A 16,826-nucleotide genomic window follows, 5' to 3' on the forward strand; every position below is an offset into this window, starting at 1 on the left:
TGAGGAACTAATCAAGAATCTGGGGTAAGATTTAGCTGTAAGGATATTCACCAGAGTGCTCTTTAAAAGGAAATTTAGAAGCAACATAGATTCCCAAAAGAAGGGGATTAGCTAAAGATAGTATCACCATACAATGGAATACTATGTTCCATGCTGCCATAAATGTAAACACTGTGTGTTTACACGCACACACACGCACGCACACACACACACACACACACACACACACATGCCCGGACATAAAGTGAAAACTAAACAATCTGTGGTATTCCTCAGATTTGGGGAGATGGGATTATGAGTAGTTTAGATGTTCTCTTTGGTTCCTTTTCCCATTCTGAGCACAAACTGCTTTTGTACTATAGAAAGAATAATTAAAGAATAGTCCTACTGGGGGGGAGTCCCATGGCTCATGTACAAGCTGATCAGCATTTCTCTCTTTTTCCAGGCTCCGCTCATGGAATAGTTTAGTCCAGTAGACATCCAGCTTCCCTAGGACATGCCAAATACAAATTTCTGGGCACACAACAGTGATGGTGCGGTATGGTTCCGGGTCTTGAAGAACTCGTGTCAAGTGGGAACACACATACCTTAACAACAAGTCATCAAAAATCCAAGGGAAGCCTACGATTTCAAGCACAACTGTCCCTATCCCCCAAGATCAGATACTACAGTAAAGTGTTTGAAAGGCAGCTCTAGGGGCGCCTGGGTGGCTCAGTCGTTTGAGCGTCCGACTTCGGCTCAGGTCACGGTCTCGCGGTCTGTGGGTTCGAGCCCCGCGTCAGGCTCTGTGCTGACGGCTTGGAGCCTGGAGCCTGCTTCGGATTCTGTGTCTCCCTCTCTCTCTGCCCCTCCCCTGCTCATGTTCTCTCTCTGTCAAAAACGAATAAACATTAAAAAAAAAAAAAAAGAAATACGAAAGGCAGCTCTATACTAACATAGGCTCCCAAATGCCTCCCGTCATAGGCTCCCCTCAGAGGGGCCAGCTCACAGGAAAAGCTAAGTCTTCTCACGAAGGCCAGCCAGCATATAGAGTGTACAGCATGGGAGAAAATGTCTAGAAACTTCTTTATGGCAGACACATGTAGGTGGAATCTGAGTAATGCTGCGGTCAGCCTTCTAGCGGCAATACCCTTCTGATAAAGTAATATTTCCCTCCTGTAGAAGAATACCACAAGACACTCTATTAAAGAAAGATGTTTCACTTTCCTTTATACTAGATGGTTTAGATCTGGTCTGCCTTTCAAGTGTGCCATTTTTTTTTTTTAATTGCAATTACATGTTGCCCCCTCGTGTTCATTGATATTATTGCACCCTGCTGCAACAGGGCAAGGACGAGGTGGAGGGAGGTCTGGGCCCTTGACTTCCCCAGAAGGGGAAAAATGAATGTAGTGGATATGTGATAGGACTTGCCAAGGTACACAAATAACAGCCATTTATATTTAAGCAAAATATAAGCCATGGCTCTATTTTTTTTTTTCTGTAACAATGTTAAATCTTTTAGTTTTTGACCCGGATAATAACAGGTAATATTTAGCGTGCACTTACCATGTGCCAGGCATGATGCTAAGTGTACTGCATATATTAACTCACTTAATGCTCACAACAATCCTAAGAGGGGAAAACTATTAGCTGCTCTGAGCTTGTGCAGTACCTCACAATTCAAGGGAGGATATAGGCATGAAATGTCACATCAAAACAAAGCAAACAAAGCCGAAGGGCCCAGGACCCGCAGAGAGAGTACAGGAATGAAGAGCCACATACAGATGGCCCGGGGCTGTGTTCCATAATCTCGTCACATTCGTTGTCGCTGATGCTACCTGGATGATGTGCTTTCCGTTTACCCGCAAAAGTAAGCCATCTGTTTCTTCTTAACAGCTTATTGAGATATGATCCACATATCGTACAATTCACCCACTTCAAGGGCTGCCCATTAGCGTGCACTCCCCATCTCCCCAGCCCCCGCTGATCCTAGACAACCACTAATCTACTTTTTGTCTCTGTAAAATTGCCTACTGTGCATTTTCTAACAGTGGAGTCACATACTGCATGGTCTTCTGTGACTGGCTTCTTTCACTCAGCACGTTTTCAAGGTTCATCCACGTCGTAACATTGCGTAGGTACTTCATTCCTTTTTGCCGGCAAATAATATTTCATTGTATGGATATACCGCACATTGATCACGCATTTACCAGTTTATAAACATTTGGGTTACTGGGACGCCTGGCTGGCTTAGTTGGTTAAGCGTCCGTCCAGCTCTCGATCTCAGCTCAGGTCATGATCTCACAGTTCCTGGGTTCCAGCCCCGTGCCAGGCTCTGCGCTGACAGCAGGGAGCTTGCTTGGGATCCTCTCTCGCCTGCTCTCCCTGCCCCTACCCCACTGGTATCCTCTCCCTCTTCAAATCAATAAATAAGAACTTTAAATAAACATTTGGGTTATTTTCACTTTTCGACTATTATGAATAATGCTGATACAGACATTCACGCACAAGCTTTCATATGGACATGTTTTGATTTCTCTTAGGCCTATGTCTAGAAGTGGAATTGCTGGGATGTATGGTGACTCTGTGTTTAACATATCAAGGAACTGCCGGACTGTTTTCCAAAGTGACAGCACCATTTTGCTTTCCCACCAGTAGTATAGAAGAGTTCCAACTTCTCCATTCTCCCAACACGTGTTTTTTTGACTGCAGCCATCTCAGTGAGTGTGAAATAGTATCTCATCGTGGTTTTGTTTTGCATGTCTCTGATGGCTAATGATGTTGAATGTATAAAACTCTCTCTCTTTTTTTTTAAGTTTATTTATTATTTTTTGAGAGAGAGAGCACGAGCGTGACCAAAGGAAGGACAGAGAGAGAGGGAGAGCAAGGATCCCAAGCAGGCTCTGCACTGTCAGCACAGAACCTGATGTGGAGCTCCAAGTGACAAATTGCGAGATCGTAACCTGAGCCGAAATCAAGAGTTGGATGCTTAACCGACTGAGCCACGCAGGTGCCCCTAAAACCATCTGGTTTTGATACTGGTAGTACAGTAGCCACACAGGCCAAATTCACACAATCTAGTCTGATTTTTATGAACAGCCTAAACATATTGATAAAATAGGAGTAAGGAACAATCAGGAGAGATGGAGTCGAAAATTCTTAAGATGACAGGTCATTCATTTACTTATTCATTTATTTGAGCCCGTTGGAGGTAAGAGACCATTTGGGGTGCTGGAAACAAGGTCGGCAGCCACACCCAGAATAGTTACTGCCCTTTTGGAGCTTAACATTCTATCAGGGGACACTAGCCAAGCAACTATTTACATAATGAAGTAATTATAGTCATGAACGGCTCTGTGAAAGACAAATAGGGGAGGCTCTGAGACATTACAGAGGGTCCTGACTTCGTCTGAGGGCTCAGGGAAGGCTTCTCAGAGGAAGTGAAGTTTGAGTGGAGATCTGCAGGATGAGTTCATGGTCACAAGAGAGGGTGCTGGCACAGAAGGTGCTGAAGAGGTGGGGGCCACATGGGGCAAGGAAGCTGAACAAGTGTGAGGGATTGAGAGCTGGCAGTGTGGCCACAGTACAGACACTGAGGAAGGAGGCCAGAGGCACAAGCCAGATCATACGAGGTATGACAACTTGTGTTCAGGGTTTCGACCTTTCTCCCAGAAAGCAATAAGAAGCCACTGTTTGAAGGGTGTTAAGTTGGGGAGCTGAGTGACAGGATTGGATCTGCACTTTTAAATGATCACTCTGGCTGCCATTTAAAGAATGCAAAGATAAGAAGGAATGCAAGCAAACCTTTCAGGAAGTGATTTTAACTAATCCAGGTCAGAGATAAAGGTAACTCGAGCCCAGAATTGGGGACAGTGGAGATATTTGAGAAGTAACTAGGAGAAATTTTCAAGAAACCTAGTCAATGATTAGATTCAGGGGCCAGGAAGTGGAAGATGTCAAGGATGACTGTGCAGCTGGATAAATAATGGTGCCACAGACTTGATAATGGGATTCTGAGGGAAGGAGCAGGTTGCAGATGGGAGAGCTCATGAGTTTATTCCAGAGAAGCTAAAGTTAGGTGCCCAGGAAGCACCAAGTGGAGAGGTGGAGTGGACAGTCTGATATACAAGTTTTGAACTCAGAGGAAAGATCCAAGCTAGATCTCCTCAGGGAGAGACTCACGTGGGACACTCAAGGTACAGATGGTAAAGGTGGAGCCTTGGGTGGAGATGAGCTGATTTAGGGGAAAGGTGTGGAATCAGAAGAGAAGGATCCCACTGATGAGGCAAGAGTCACTGCAATATTCAAAGTCACACGGAAGAGGACTCACCAGCAGAAGAGGCTGAGGAGAGATTAAAGAGGTAGGATGAGAACTGGGAAAGTTGCTTGAGTCATGAAATAAGAGTCTCAAGAGAGAATGATCAACAATATTAGAAACAACACGATGACCACTGGATTTAGCAACACAGAGGTCACCGGTGACCTTAGCAGGTTTCAATATGTTAAGTGGTAGGGGCTGAAGTCAGGCTGGCGTGAGGTGAGGAAACTGAGAGGAGACAAACAGGCAACTCCTTCAAGAACGAAGGGGGTGAAGGGCAGAAGAGGGGGGACAGCACAAAGGAGATGTGTGGTCATGGGAGGGTCGCATTTAAGATGGCAAGCTGAGGCATATTTAAATGTGGATGAGAAGGACCCACCCTACTGACAGAGACAGGAGGATGATGGCACAGAGGTGACAAAGCTGAGCGACGAAGAGTTCGGTTTCTGAAGCCAGACCTCTTGAATTCAATTCTGGCTCCTCTATCTGCTGCCTGTGTGGCTTTGAGTGGTATTTTGGCTTCTCTGTGCCTCAGTTTCCTCATTTCTAAAATGTAGGGGGGACAAAACGGAACTACTGTTGGGAGGGTTAAATAAGAGCACTTACGGAGAGGGATGAGATTTGGGTAGAGTCACTTTGCCAACGCAGGATGTTGGAACCACACTGACCATCTTCACCAGTCACCTGAGCTTTGCTCTAAGAGACCCCCATTTGCTCCCTCAGAAATTCCGACAGCAACTACCAGATAATTCCCGATCCAAAGGGGGTGATGGTAAACTGTTTCTACAATTAAAAATAAAGCACCAACAGAACGTGAGCGTATGCTCACCAGAAGTCACAAACTAGAACGTTCAGAGAAGCATGATTCATAACCGCCTCAGATTGGACACTACTCAAATACCCATCAACAGAATAACCAATAAATAAGCTGGTATATTCAGACAGTGAATACCGTAAGGCAACGAGAATACATAATCCACCACTACACACAGCAGTGAGCATGAAGCCAGATGCAAAAGAATGTATGTTGTATGGTTCTATTTATATAAAGGACAAAAACAGACAAAACTAATCAACACTGTTAGCTACCAGGACAGGGATTTCTGTTGGGGGTGGGTAGTGACCAGAAGTGGGGGAGGTTTAGACAAAAGGGGGTTTCCTGGGGGGATGCTAACATGTACTGTAATCCTAATTTTTAAGAAAACATTAAATAAAGGACCTATTTGGAAAAAATACTGCTGGATATGCTCTATAGGCATCCTTCAAGTTCAAGTTCCTTTATCGGGTTGGTGAAATAAATATGTACATTCTGAAACGCAAAGCAGTAACAGTTTTTGCATGGTTCCCACAAAGGCAATGACCCCAGACGCTATGAAAGGTGTTTACGAGTCGCCACTTTGCAGAGGGAAAATCTCTCATGTTTTCTGAGGATTTGAGGTCTTTCATTTACTCCGGACATTCTGGATGGGTAGCTTTAAAGGAAGCGTCTTCCTGACTCAGCCTCAGGGAGAGTCACAGTGGAAGCCCCGCAGTCTCACCTACTTGTTTGAACCAGCCTCTAACTGCTGACCCTCTCACTATGGCATGCTTGACTGACAGTCACTTCTCGTCTCTCGTGGAAATCCCTGAATGTTTCTGGGACAAAGCTGAGGAGCAGTCATAGCCCCACCTCACCTTCTCCTGCCCGGGTCTCTTGACCTTATTCTTCTCTTCATTCAGAGCTTTTGCCTGGATTTCTGACAGAATGATTGGAGTGACCTAGCTCTGAACCTAATATCAAGATACTTACCAAATTTTCTCTCAAATTGTTCCTTCAGCTTGTTTCCACCATACTGGAACCCCTATGATCTCAGAAAATAAGAACTGCACTGCATGGAGGGGGGGTGGCGCCTGGGTGGCTCGGTCGGTTAAGTGTCTGATGCTTGATCTCAGCTCAGGTCATGATCTCATGGTTTGTGTGTTTGAGCCCTGCACTGGGCTCTGTGCTGACAGTGCGAAGCCTGTTTGGGATTCTGTATCTTCCTTTCTCTGGCCTTCCACCCCCACCCCCAACCTTCTCTCTCTCTGTCTCTAAATGAATGAATGAATGAACACTAAAAAAAAAACAAAAACTGCACTGGCTGAGTCACATGCTGCCTGGGACTTGACTTGAGGGGTGGCCTCCTCCCTGGGTCTTGATTCTGTCTCTCCTGATCCCTCATTTCTTGTACTCTTTATATTTGCTCTCCTTCCCATTTTCCGAGGTGCGTCTTCTCATGTCCTGCTTGGGGCCGACTGTGACACTACAGGGTTAAAAATGTCCCCTCTCTCTTTCCCCTGCGTGCCTGCTAAATGCCACTTGGAACCGGAAAGAAAACAATCCACACTCAGCTAAGCTGCACCTACCTATCAATCATCAAAAACAAAGCCGCTAAGGGGCACCTGGGTGGTGCAGTTGGTTAAGCATCTGACTCTTGATCTCAGCTCAGGTAATGGTCTCACAGTTCGTGAGTTCAAGCCCCACATCGGGCTCTGTGCTGATACTGCACAGTCTGCTTGGGATTCTGTCTCTACTTCTCTCTTCCCCTCCCTTACTTGTGCTTTCTCTCTCTCCTTCTCAAAATAAATAAACTTAAAAAAAAAAAAATAAAAAATAAAGCCTATAAATAGGTTCCTTCCAGTTTTTGGTAATTTCCTCAGGAAACATAATTATTTTCAAATTGATCTGCCTTTGTTTTTTATTTCATTCTATAAATTGGTATGTAGAAATTCAGCTACCTCAAGAAAGGGAGGAAGCAAATAAATCAATCGTGTTCCTTTTTGTCCTGAAGAACCCAGTCCTCTATTCATAAAATTCTCATTAAAATATAGATAAACAGCTATAAAAATAACACACTGCACGTATCTTTGTGAAATAAACAGTGAAATCTGCTTATCAGAGATACTTCAAGTGAAGGGGTTTAAATGGCTTTCCAAGATATTCTATTGGAATTAGCCTGGAGAAAGAAAAAGAGTATTAGGAAATCAAAAGCAAAGGGGTTACGCTCATCTTTGTTAAGGAGTTGAACGAGTCGAAACTACAATTATCTCCAAAGTAATGCAACGGTGAAGGATTCCAGAACTTGACAACTGAAAACGTAGGGCTCAATTATATTATTATTGCTATACACACTTGTCTTTGTCAATTCTTACAAACAAAACCAATCCAAGCGTGTTGGCACAGATAGAGCGTTCTCAATGTTTAATTCCTGGACCAGTAACATCAGCATCATCCAGCAAATTGTTAGAAATAAAAATTCTTGGAACCACCTCGGACCCACAGAATCAAAGCTCTAGGGGTAATGTCCAACAATCTAGATTTTGACAAGCTTTCTAGGTAATTCTGATGCATACTCAAGTTTGACTTGAATTCATTTTCCCCTAACACACAGAAACACCAGGTACCCCTACTTTTGTGTGAAGTCATACTGGTATATCTCCTCCTTGCCCCATTAGCCCTACCTGGGTATGAGATGTCATTCTCTGCCTCTCTTAACTAGGACCATGACAGAAATTGCTAACAGTTCCTCAGGATCCATTCCTTCCTTATCCCTCTTACTATTACAGTCATCGCCCACCCCATTCCACAACAACTTTTAACCAGCCAAAGGGCTTTCCAACAAGAACTTACATATCTAATCCTCTCTTACCTCTAGATAGGACTAGGCAGATAATTAGTTTGGATCAAGAACACATGGATGGAAGTGATGCAGTCAACTTCCAGATTCTATCTTTTTAAAAAATCCCCAACTACCTGGTTGCCCTCCTCTTTCTCTTGCCCACCCCCATCCCCAATCAGAATGCTAATATGGGGGCGCCTGGGTGGCGCAGTCGGTTAAGCGTCCGACTTCAACCAGGTCACGATCTTGCGGTCCGTGAGTTCGAGCCCCGCGTCAGGCTCTGGGCTGATGGCTCGGAGCCTGTTTCTGATTCCGTGTCTCCCTCTCTCTCTGCCCCTCCCCCGTTCGTCTCTGTCTCTCTCTGTCCCAAAAATAAATAAAAACGTTGAAAAAAAAATTAAAAAAAAAAAAGCAGAATGCTAATATGGTTCTTTGGCTCTGAGGGTGAGGACCACATTGCTCTGGTGAAGCAACAAGGTACCCAACACCTGGGTCCTTGAATGCTTCCGGATCAGAGCTGCCTCAAGAGCCTTAACTGCCTTCTTTTGGACTATTGTGTGAGAGAGAAATAAATACACTGTGATTTTATTTGAACTGCTGTATTTCTCTCTGTTACAACCTAGTCTGCACTTCCTCAGTGGGTAGGGCTTCCTTCCCAGAGCTTTAATCTTATTTCCTTTCCTAAGGCTGAGACTTCATGCACTCAATCCCATAAATCCACCTTCCACATATATATTCCCACCCAAGACAGCTGACACTTTACACAAAGGACTTCTTCCTCTAGTAATGACGGGCTTGGTAATTTGGACCAACTTGCCCACTGAGGACCTCTACAAAAGCCAGACATGTCCATATAATTTTTTAAAAGTCTACTTAAAGTCACCAAAGAGGTAACAATAACAAGGCAGTTTAATAACTAAGTTAATGGAGAAGGGGGAAATCCAAAGTAGTATTTTTGGGCTTGCTTTTTCCCTGAGCATTTGCCAATTCTAGGAGAGGTGACTGAGAGGATGAGAAAGATTTCTGACAGCCTTGGGGGCACCTGGGTGGCTCATTCGGTTAAGCATCCAACTTTAGCTCAGAGTTCAGCTCATAGCTCGTGAGTTTGAGCCCCGTGTCGGACTCTATGCTGACAGCTCAGAGCCTGGAGCCTGCTTCAGATTCTGTCTGTCTCTCTCTCTCTGCCCCTTCCCTGCTGGCACTCTCTCTTTCTCAGATATAAATAAACATTAAAAAAAAATTTTTTTTAAACATTTCTGATAGCCTTGAATGGACTAAGAAAATTTTAAAAAGTGAGAGAGCCCATCAAGTATGGGAGAGAGGTGCTGGTAACTCCTACACTTGAGACTGGGACGCTGAAGGCTGCATTCCAAGCATAGGATGAAATGGAAGTACAATAATCCTTGTTAAAGGGTGCCTCTGTGGCTCAGTCGGTTAAACCTCAACTTCGGCTCAGGGCATGATTTCATGGTACGTGAGTTCAAGCCCCCCATTGGACTCTCTGCCGTCAGTGCAAGCCTGCTTCAGATCCTCTCTCCCCCTCTCTCTGCCCCTCCTCCTCCTCTCTCTCTCAAAAATAAACATTAAAAAAAAAAAAGAAGAATCCTCATTAGTGATGCAATCTAGCTTTGAATCACCATAATCACTGAAATTGGATTAAGGTAATCCTGGATTATGAGCATTCCTAGGTTCCCTCTTGGAGCAAATGGAATTCCTCTCCAGAGAAAGATTATATTATATAAAAACCTCACATTACTTCTACGATTTTTTCAAATAACAATGTCTGGCACATGATAAAAAAAAATAACCAGGTATTATGGTGACAGATGGTGGCTACACTTGTGGGGAGCATAACATAACATATAGTATATTGAATATATAGTATATTGAATATAGTATATTGAACATATAGTAATATCGTACGCCTAAAACTAATGTAACGTGTGTGAACTATGTAAAGAAAGAAAAAAAACCCAGGTACTTAAAGAGACAAGACTATATGACCGATAACAACAAAATGAGGAGAGAAAGAAACAACAGAAACAAACCTGGAGGGTTCTGAATATTGCAGCTACTGCACATAAGCTTAAAAATAACTATGCTCACAAGGTTAACAGAGACCAGAGGCAGGCTGAATTTCAAGAGGGGATCTGAAAATATAAAAAAGGACACAGCAGAGTCTGTTTCTTTTTTCCTAGAATTTCTAGAATTCTAGAGTTTCCAAAAAGAATTCGGGATGTCCAAGGATTAGGAAACTGTGGGCTGACTCCTGATCATGGAGAGAGATTTTGAGGTCATCCCCACCGAAATCCCAGGAGATGGGTTCTCCTCAAGAAAGACGAGTAGAGACAAGGAATGTCGGGTCACCAATAACAATCATTGCCCACCAGAAAGCTTTATAATGACAGTGACAGAGAGTGGATAGCTAATAAAATTAAATAAGGGGGCATGCAAACTTTCAGGAAGTTTCCAAATTAAACTCATCCCTAGTAAAGAACTTCAATGACCTAGATTTTCCTCTCTACTTAGCCATGTTTTTTTTTCCTACACAGCCCCTGCTTTTTGTTTTCTCAGTTTTTTGGTCCCTGGAACTGCCAGACCCCGTCTGCTCTCAACTGCTGTGCACTCAAAACCTAAGCTCCCGCAACTTTCCCACTGAGTCATCCAGTGGAAGGAACTTCTGACTCCGCAAATGGGTTGATGGAACAAGCCCCTGGGCACTCTCTCCCACCCCAGGCCCAAAGATCTGAGGTTATTTCCTCACCTCTGGAAAGAGCAGAACACATTTCTACTCCTTCCTCCTCCTCTCCTTTCTCCCACTGCTTCTCTCCACCGCCCCACACCCACCAAGGGACACAAGGACTGAAGGGGCGCAGAGAGCTTTCCAAGGCTTCTGTGAGGCCTCTAACATTTAGGCTTATGGAGAGGATCTCCTCCCATCTCCTGGGGGAAGGAAAACCCCATAGGGCTGTGCTTGAGAGGGAAGGGGACTGGGTCCCCCAGGCCACAAGTTGGGGACATAACAGAAGCTCCTCAGCATGATGTGGGTATTTAACTTTAAAAACGACCCAGGTGGTATTGTAAATGTATATTTCTTCCAAAAATATCTATATAGAGGTGAATACAGAGCTAAAGTTTAAAGGGCTTCTTCACTCTCCCCACCCCCAACTCATTCCTACTCCTCAGGGGTATTTTGTTTCTAAGATTAAAAAAAAAACAAGCCCTCTCCCATATGTATGTGCATACACGTGTTTATCTCCATCGATACCTCGAAGCTACCATATCTGACGGGTGTCAAACGTGCGTTTACTTATTTCTTTCCAGAAGTTCCAGCTACTGCACTATTAGGCTACAACAGAAAACCACTTTTAGTTCTATTGCCATACAACAAACCACCGCGAAACTTAGCGACTTCAAAGCAACGACAGACTCACCATTTTAGCTAGTTCCCGGTAGCTCGGCTGTGCGGGGCCAGACGATACATCCCCGTGGGCAGCTGGTGGGTGACCTGAAGTTCTCCTTCACATTTGGCCGGTTTGCGGGCTAGCAGGTGCAAGGGCCCTCAGCCGCACCAGCTTGTCCCAGCTCCACGCGGTCTCACGTCCTCCAGCAGGCTAGCCCAGGCTTCATCACAGGGCGATCTCAGAGTTCCCAGCGGCAAAAAGTGCCAAACTGCCTAACGAGGGCTCTGGGCTTCCTTCCACGCACATCGTGTTTGCTAACGCCCCATTGGCCAAAGCAAGTCACACGACCAAACCCAGATTCTGGAGTGGAGAAACGGACTCACTGCTTGCTGGGAGGAGCAAAATTACATTGCGAAGGAGTGTATGGACCCGGAGGGAGGGACTTTGCAGCCTATTCAAGCCACCAGACTCCCTGAGGGCACGTGGAGGGTACCTGGGAATTCCTCGAGAGGTCTCTCCTGGAAGCTGGATCATCTGGTCAGAAGCGCAAGCAGCTCCAATGTCGAGGGGAAAAGCACACCCTTCTTCAGATCCTTTGTGCTCTGGAAAATGTCTTTCCTCAAGTGCCAGACTCAGGAGAGACAGGAGTTCTGGGTCTGAGAGGTGGTGGATCCTGGGACCTGGTCTGGGGCCGTTATGACGGAACGAAGGGGCTAAGAGCTGTATGTTTATGAATTTAAGTAAGGGGCACTTAACAACCAGGGAGTGGATTATCCTCTCTGCAAAGCCCAGGGAGGCAGCCTCTGTCAGGTGAGTTAATTTCAGGGCTTAAGTGATTAACTGGGAAAAGAAAATGTGACCATTTTCACACCAGGTTTGTGCAGTTTATACTAATTATACATATTTTAGTTGACTTTTCATCATTAAAACTTGTCCTAAGGGCACCTGGGTGGCTCAGTCGGTTGAGCATCTGACATCAGCTCAAGTCGTGATCTCATGGTTTGTGGGTTCCAGCCCCACATCGGGTTCACTGCTGTCGGCACGGAACGTGCCTGGATCCTTTGCCCCCTCTGTCTCTGACTCTCCCCATCTCTCAAAACACACACACACACACACACACACACACACACACACACTAAAAAAAAAAAAAAAAAACTTGTCCCGATGGGTTTACTTTGAGAAATTTGCCAAGGTGTACACTTATCATTTGTACACATTTCTATGTGTATATTGTAATTACAAGCTTGTATTTTTTAAAAATTGCCCCCAGGTTGAGCATAACAGCGCTAAGGACATTTTTGTGTTTTTGTGAAGATAATATTGCCCTGGGAGCCAGATGACTTGAGTTGTGGCCTTCATGTTGCCACTAACTAGTTCTGGGAGGAGAGAAACCACCAAGCTTCTCGGAGCCAGCGCTGTTCACCTGTAAAGTGAGAGATTATAAATCATACCTGAAACCCATTTAATTTTATGTGATCCACCTCCTTTTATTAAAAACCTACTAGGCCATCAGGACACATCGGAGGATAAGACAGATACGTTTCCTGCCCTAATGGGACTTACAGCTTAGTAAGTACAGAGAAGTACACAAGCAGAAACTGCCTGTGATCCGTATCATCTCCTGAAAGGAGTAGCACAGGGGAATGGGGGGGGGGGAGCCTTGTGGAAATCACGAAAGATGAGTGAGGTGAGTGAGCTAGGTGAGGCACAGGGGAAGAGCACACGGGTAGTGGGAACAGCATGCTATGGGTCCCGAGAAGAGAGATGACAGGATGCATCTAAGGAACGCAAAGACGTTGGGTAGAACCTGAACGCGGGGAGAGTGGGTAAAGGTCTTACAAGACACAGCTGGAGAAGCAGGGGCCTGCAGCTCATTAGATCAGCCTGCACCTGAACCCCTGGCTGACCCGTTCGCCAGCAGAAGTCCCTCACAGGACAGAGTGAACATGTAAACACCACCCAGAGACCTGAAACACCCTCAAAGGACCTCTTTGATACAAAGAGGCCATATGCCTTACTCCCCCCCACCATTAAACCCACAGTAGGAAATAAAGCAAGATTTTGAACCCCATGGCAAGCTACTGCTTGCATGTGTAAGGCCTGATGCATTATCAACAGTTACTTGAGTCAATGGGTGAAATAAAAATGGTAATCCAAAAAATAATGAGAAACCTGCCCATATCTCCCCTGCTCATAGATGTTGTATCTCCACAATTTTCCTGCATATAACATTCATCTAGGGTCAGCTGACATTTATTAAGTCGCTCATTTGCTAAAAACCACTGGGACAGGAAGGAACTAACGAGTGGTGAGAGTCTGATCCAACAAGCAGTTTATTACCAACCTGCCACTTCCTTCTCAGGCCATAAATACGCCTGAGTATTTATTATCTGTACCTTTAAATCTCTCTTTTCTTGACCTCAATTATTTTTCAGATCACTGACAAGCTTTGAAAGAGGCATCTACATGACTGCCCCCACCCACAAGCTGTTACTGCATTCTAATTGCAAGACTAAAAATGTAAATAGAGGGGCGCCGGGGTGGCTCAGTCAGTTAAACATCTAACTCTTGATTTTGGCTCAGGCCCACATCCGGGCTCTGAGCTGACAGTGCAGAACCTGCTTGAGATTCTCACTCTCTCTCTCTGTCTTTCTCAAAAATAAGTAATAAATTAAAAAAAAAAACTTTAAAAAATGTACATAGATAATGCAATATTTACAATGTGCCAGGAGCTGTTCTAGCTTATTACATAATTAACTCATTGAACCCTCATGACTGGCCTATAAAACAAGTATGAAGCATATTAGTGCCCACTTCATGGGCTTGTCAGGAGGATTAACGATCGCTCCTGTTAATGGTTAACAGTCTCCGTGTGCAGACTGAGGCATGGAGAAGATAGGTGTCTTAGGTCACGCAGCTGGTCAGCTTCAAGGCGATGGTTTAAACCCAAGTAGTCTTGTTCCTCGAATCCATGCCCTTAGCCATTTTCCTATTGTGTTTCTCAGTAACACCACCTGCCAAGTGTTCTGCGGAGCTCCAAAGAGTCCTCTAAGAAGGCCATGCCTAGGCTCCAGGAAAAGAGTCAGGGGGTATTATGAAGGGAAGGCAGACTTAAGTGCGGCCATGACAGCCATGAAAATGCCCTGCTCGCTCCCTGCTGCTAAGGGAGGGGTGGAGGGTGGCAGACTGATGGCTCCAGCTGCAGCACTGTGAATCCCATACCACATTCACCATAAGTCGTACCTCCCAGCCAAAGACTGAGTGCAGTAGGGATACCAGGACGGGCCTATTCCTGCAAGATGCAGACTGCCTGACAGTCAACATTGGCTCGGGGACTCCCGTTGGCTTTGCCGAACTTCCAGAGAATTGTACTGCTGGCTAACAGTCTTCCACCTAGCCTGCCTGCCTTCCTTCCCCATCTCCTGCACAGGGTTCACACCTGCAATATAATTGGATGACTCTCCCAGCCTCTTCCGGCTCCTTCTCCCCTTTTCTTCTCAGACCTTTCCCCATCTTGGTGTTTACCTCTTGGAGAATCCAAACGAACACAAAGCTCCTGAAGGATGAGCACACTTCTGCCATGTCCCTGAAACTGCCCTTACAAACATCAGTAATCTAGTCACCAAGATCCAGTAGTCTTTTCTCAGGCCTTGGTCACCACCTCTGGCACAACGGCTCATCCGAAATCTTGGCTCCTTTGTTTCCTTCAAGGTAGATGTTGTGGACTGAATATTTGTGCCTTCCCCAAATCCCTAGGCTGAAGCCCTAATTCCTGATGATATCTGGAGATAAGGCCTCAAAGGAATCAAAGCTAAGTGAGGTAAAAGGGTGGGGCCAGGCTCCAATAGGATTAGTGTCCTTATAAGAGGAGACACCAGAGAGCCCGATCCCACTCCACTGTGCTCACGCAGCCAAGAAGAAAAGGCCAAGTGAAGACCCGGGGAGAAGCAGCCATCTGCAAGCCAGGAAGAGGGCTCTCACTAGAAACCAAATTCGCTGACTCCTTGGTCATGACTTCTAGCCTCTACAACTGTGAGAAAATTAATTTCCGTTTTTTCAGCCAACCACTCTGTGGTATTTTATTATAGCAGCTCTAAGTGACTGATATGGTGGGAAAACCTAGTCCTCCAGTAGGTGAGAGGAGAAGGCTTTCCTTTCTCCCAGGGTCAGAAGTCTGAAATGAATCTTCGGGACTAAAGCCTGCCATGTTGGCAGGGATGGTTCCTTCTAGAGGCTCTAAGGGAGAATTTGGCAAAAATAAAAGAGGATGATGTGATGGAGGCCTGGGGGTGCCACTTGAGGTCAGACACGAACGAGGAGGAACCACACGTGCAGAGAGCTGAGGGCAGGGTGAGAGCAAGAGCCCGGAGGAGGAAACAGCTTCATGTATTGGTTTCCTGTTGCTGCTGTAATAAATTACCACAAACATAGTGGCTTAAAAGACTACTGATTTACTATCGTACAGATGGAATTGCTTATTCTTTTTTTTCATTCTTTAACGCCTTCTTGTAACTTCCTTCCAGAATATAAACTTCCTGAAGGCAAGGGTCTGGTCGGTCTTACTCCCAGCTGTATCCTCAGAGACTAAAGCACCGAGATCAAGTATTTGTTGGATAATTCTCTAACTGGATGCAAAAAAATTAGGGAGTCAACTGAGGTACATCTACTTGATGTAATATAAAAATTAAATGATGAGAATGTTTACGACATCATGTTAAAAGGATGGAAAGCATGGTACAAAATTATGTATACTCACAAGATGTAAAACAAATGTATGAAAAAAGGTGACCGAAAGAAAATACCTCTAAATGTTAATAGTGTTTGTTTCAGGTTGCTAGAAATATGGATAGGATTTGTTCCCCCTTTTGTTTTTATTTTCTGCATTTCCAGATTTTTCTGTAGCAGCATGTATTATTACTTTTCAAATATCTGGGGTTCTGGGTTAGATATAATCTACCAGGTCATACCGGGTAGTGGCTGCCTCCTTCCTGAGTGTCTCCTGATTCCCCTCCCCTTGATCCCTACCCAGGAGCAATCTGGTCAAGCTCTAGGACATCCTCTGTGCCTGTCTGGCAGTAGGCTACTTGTTTCAGCTTCTGATATAGTTATTTGGGAACTTGTCACATCTCCCCTCTGTCTCTCCTTCCCAAAGGCAGAAGCCTGCCTTACTCGTTTCTGTATTCCCTGCAGTATTTCTTTGGCCCTTGGGCTGTACTTCAAACATACTGCCCGTCACCATAACCTTTTATCTTTCCTTTTTCTCTTCTCCCTGATCTTGCTCTCCCATAATCTGTAGAGTCTAGCAGTCTAGTCTAAATGTAACCACGCCTTGCTCAGAGCCTCCAACGGCTCCCCATCTTCCTCAGAGGAAAAAGACAAAGGCCCTTAACAATTGATCACTTGCTTCCTCCACTCCAGCCACCCTGCCCCCCTCCCCTCTCCCCACACCTGAAACACTCTTCCCCCTCTTTCCAGAGATCCCCCTGA

Source organism: Prionailurus bengalensis, chromosome C2, assembly GCF_016509475.1.
Source record: "Prionailurus bengalensis isolate Pbe53 chromosome C2, Fcat_Pben_1.1_paternal_pri, whole genome shotgun sequence".
Taxonomy (NCBI): Eukaryota; Metazoa; Chordata; class Mammalia; order Carnivora; family Felidae; genus Prionailurus; species Prionailurus bengalensis.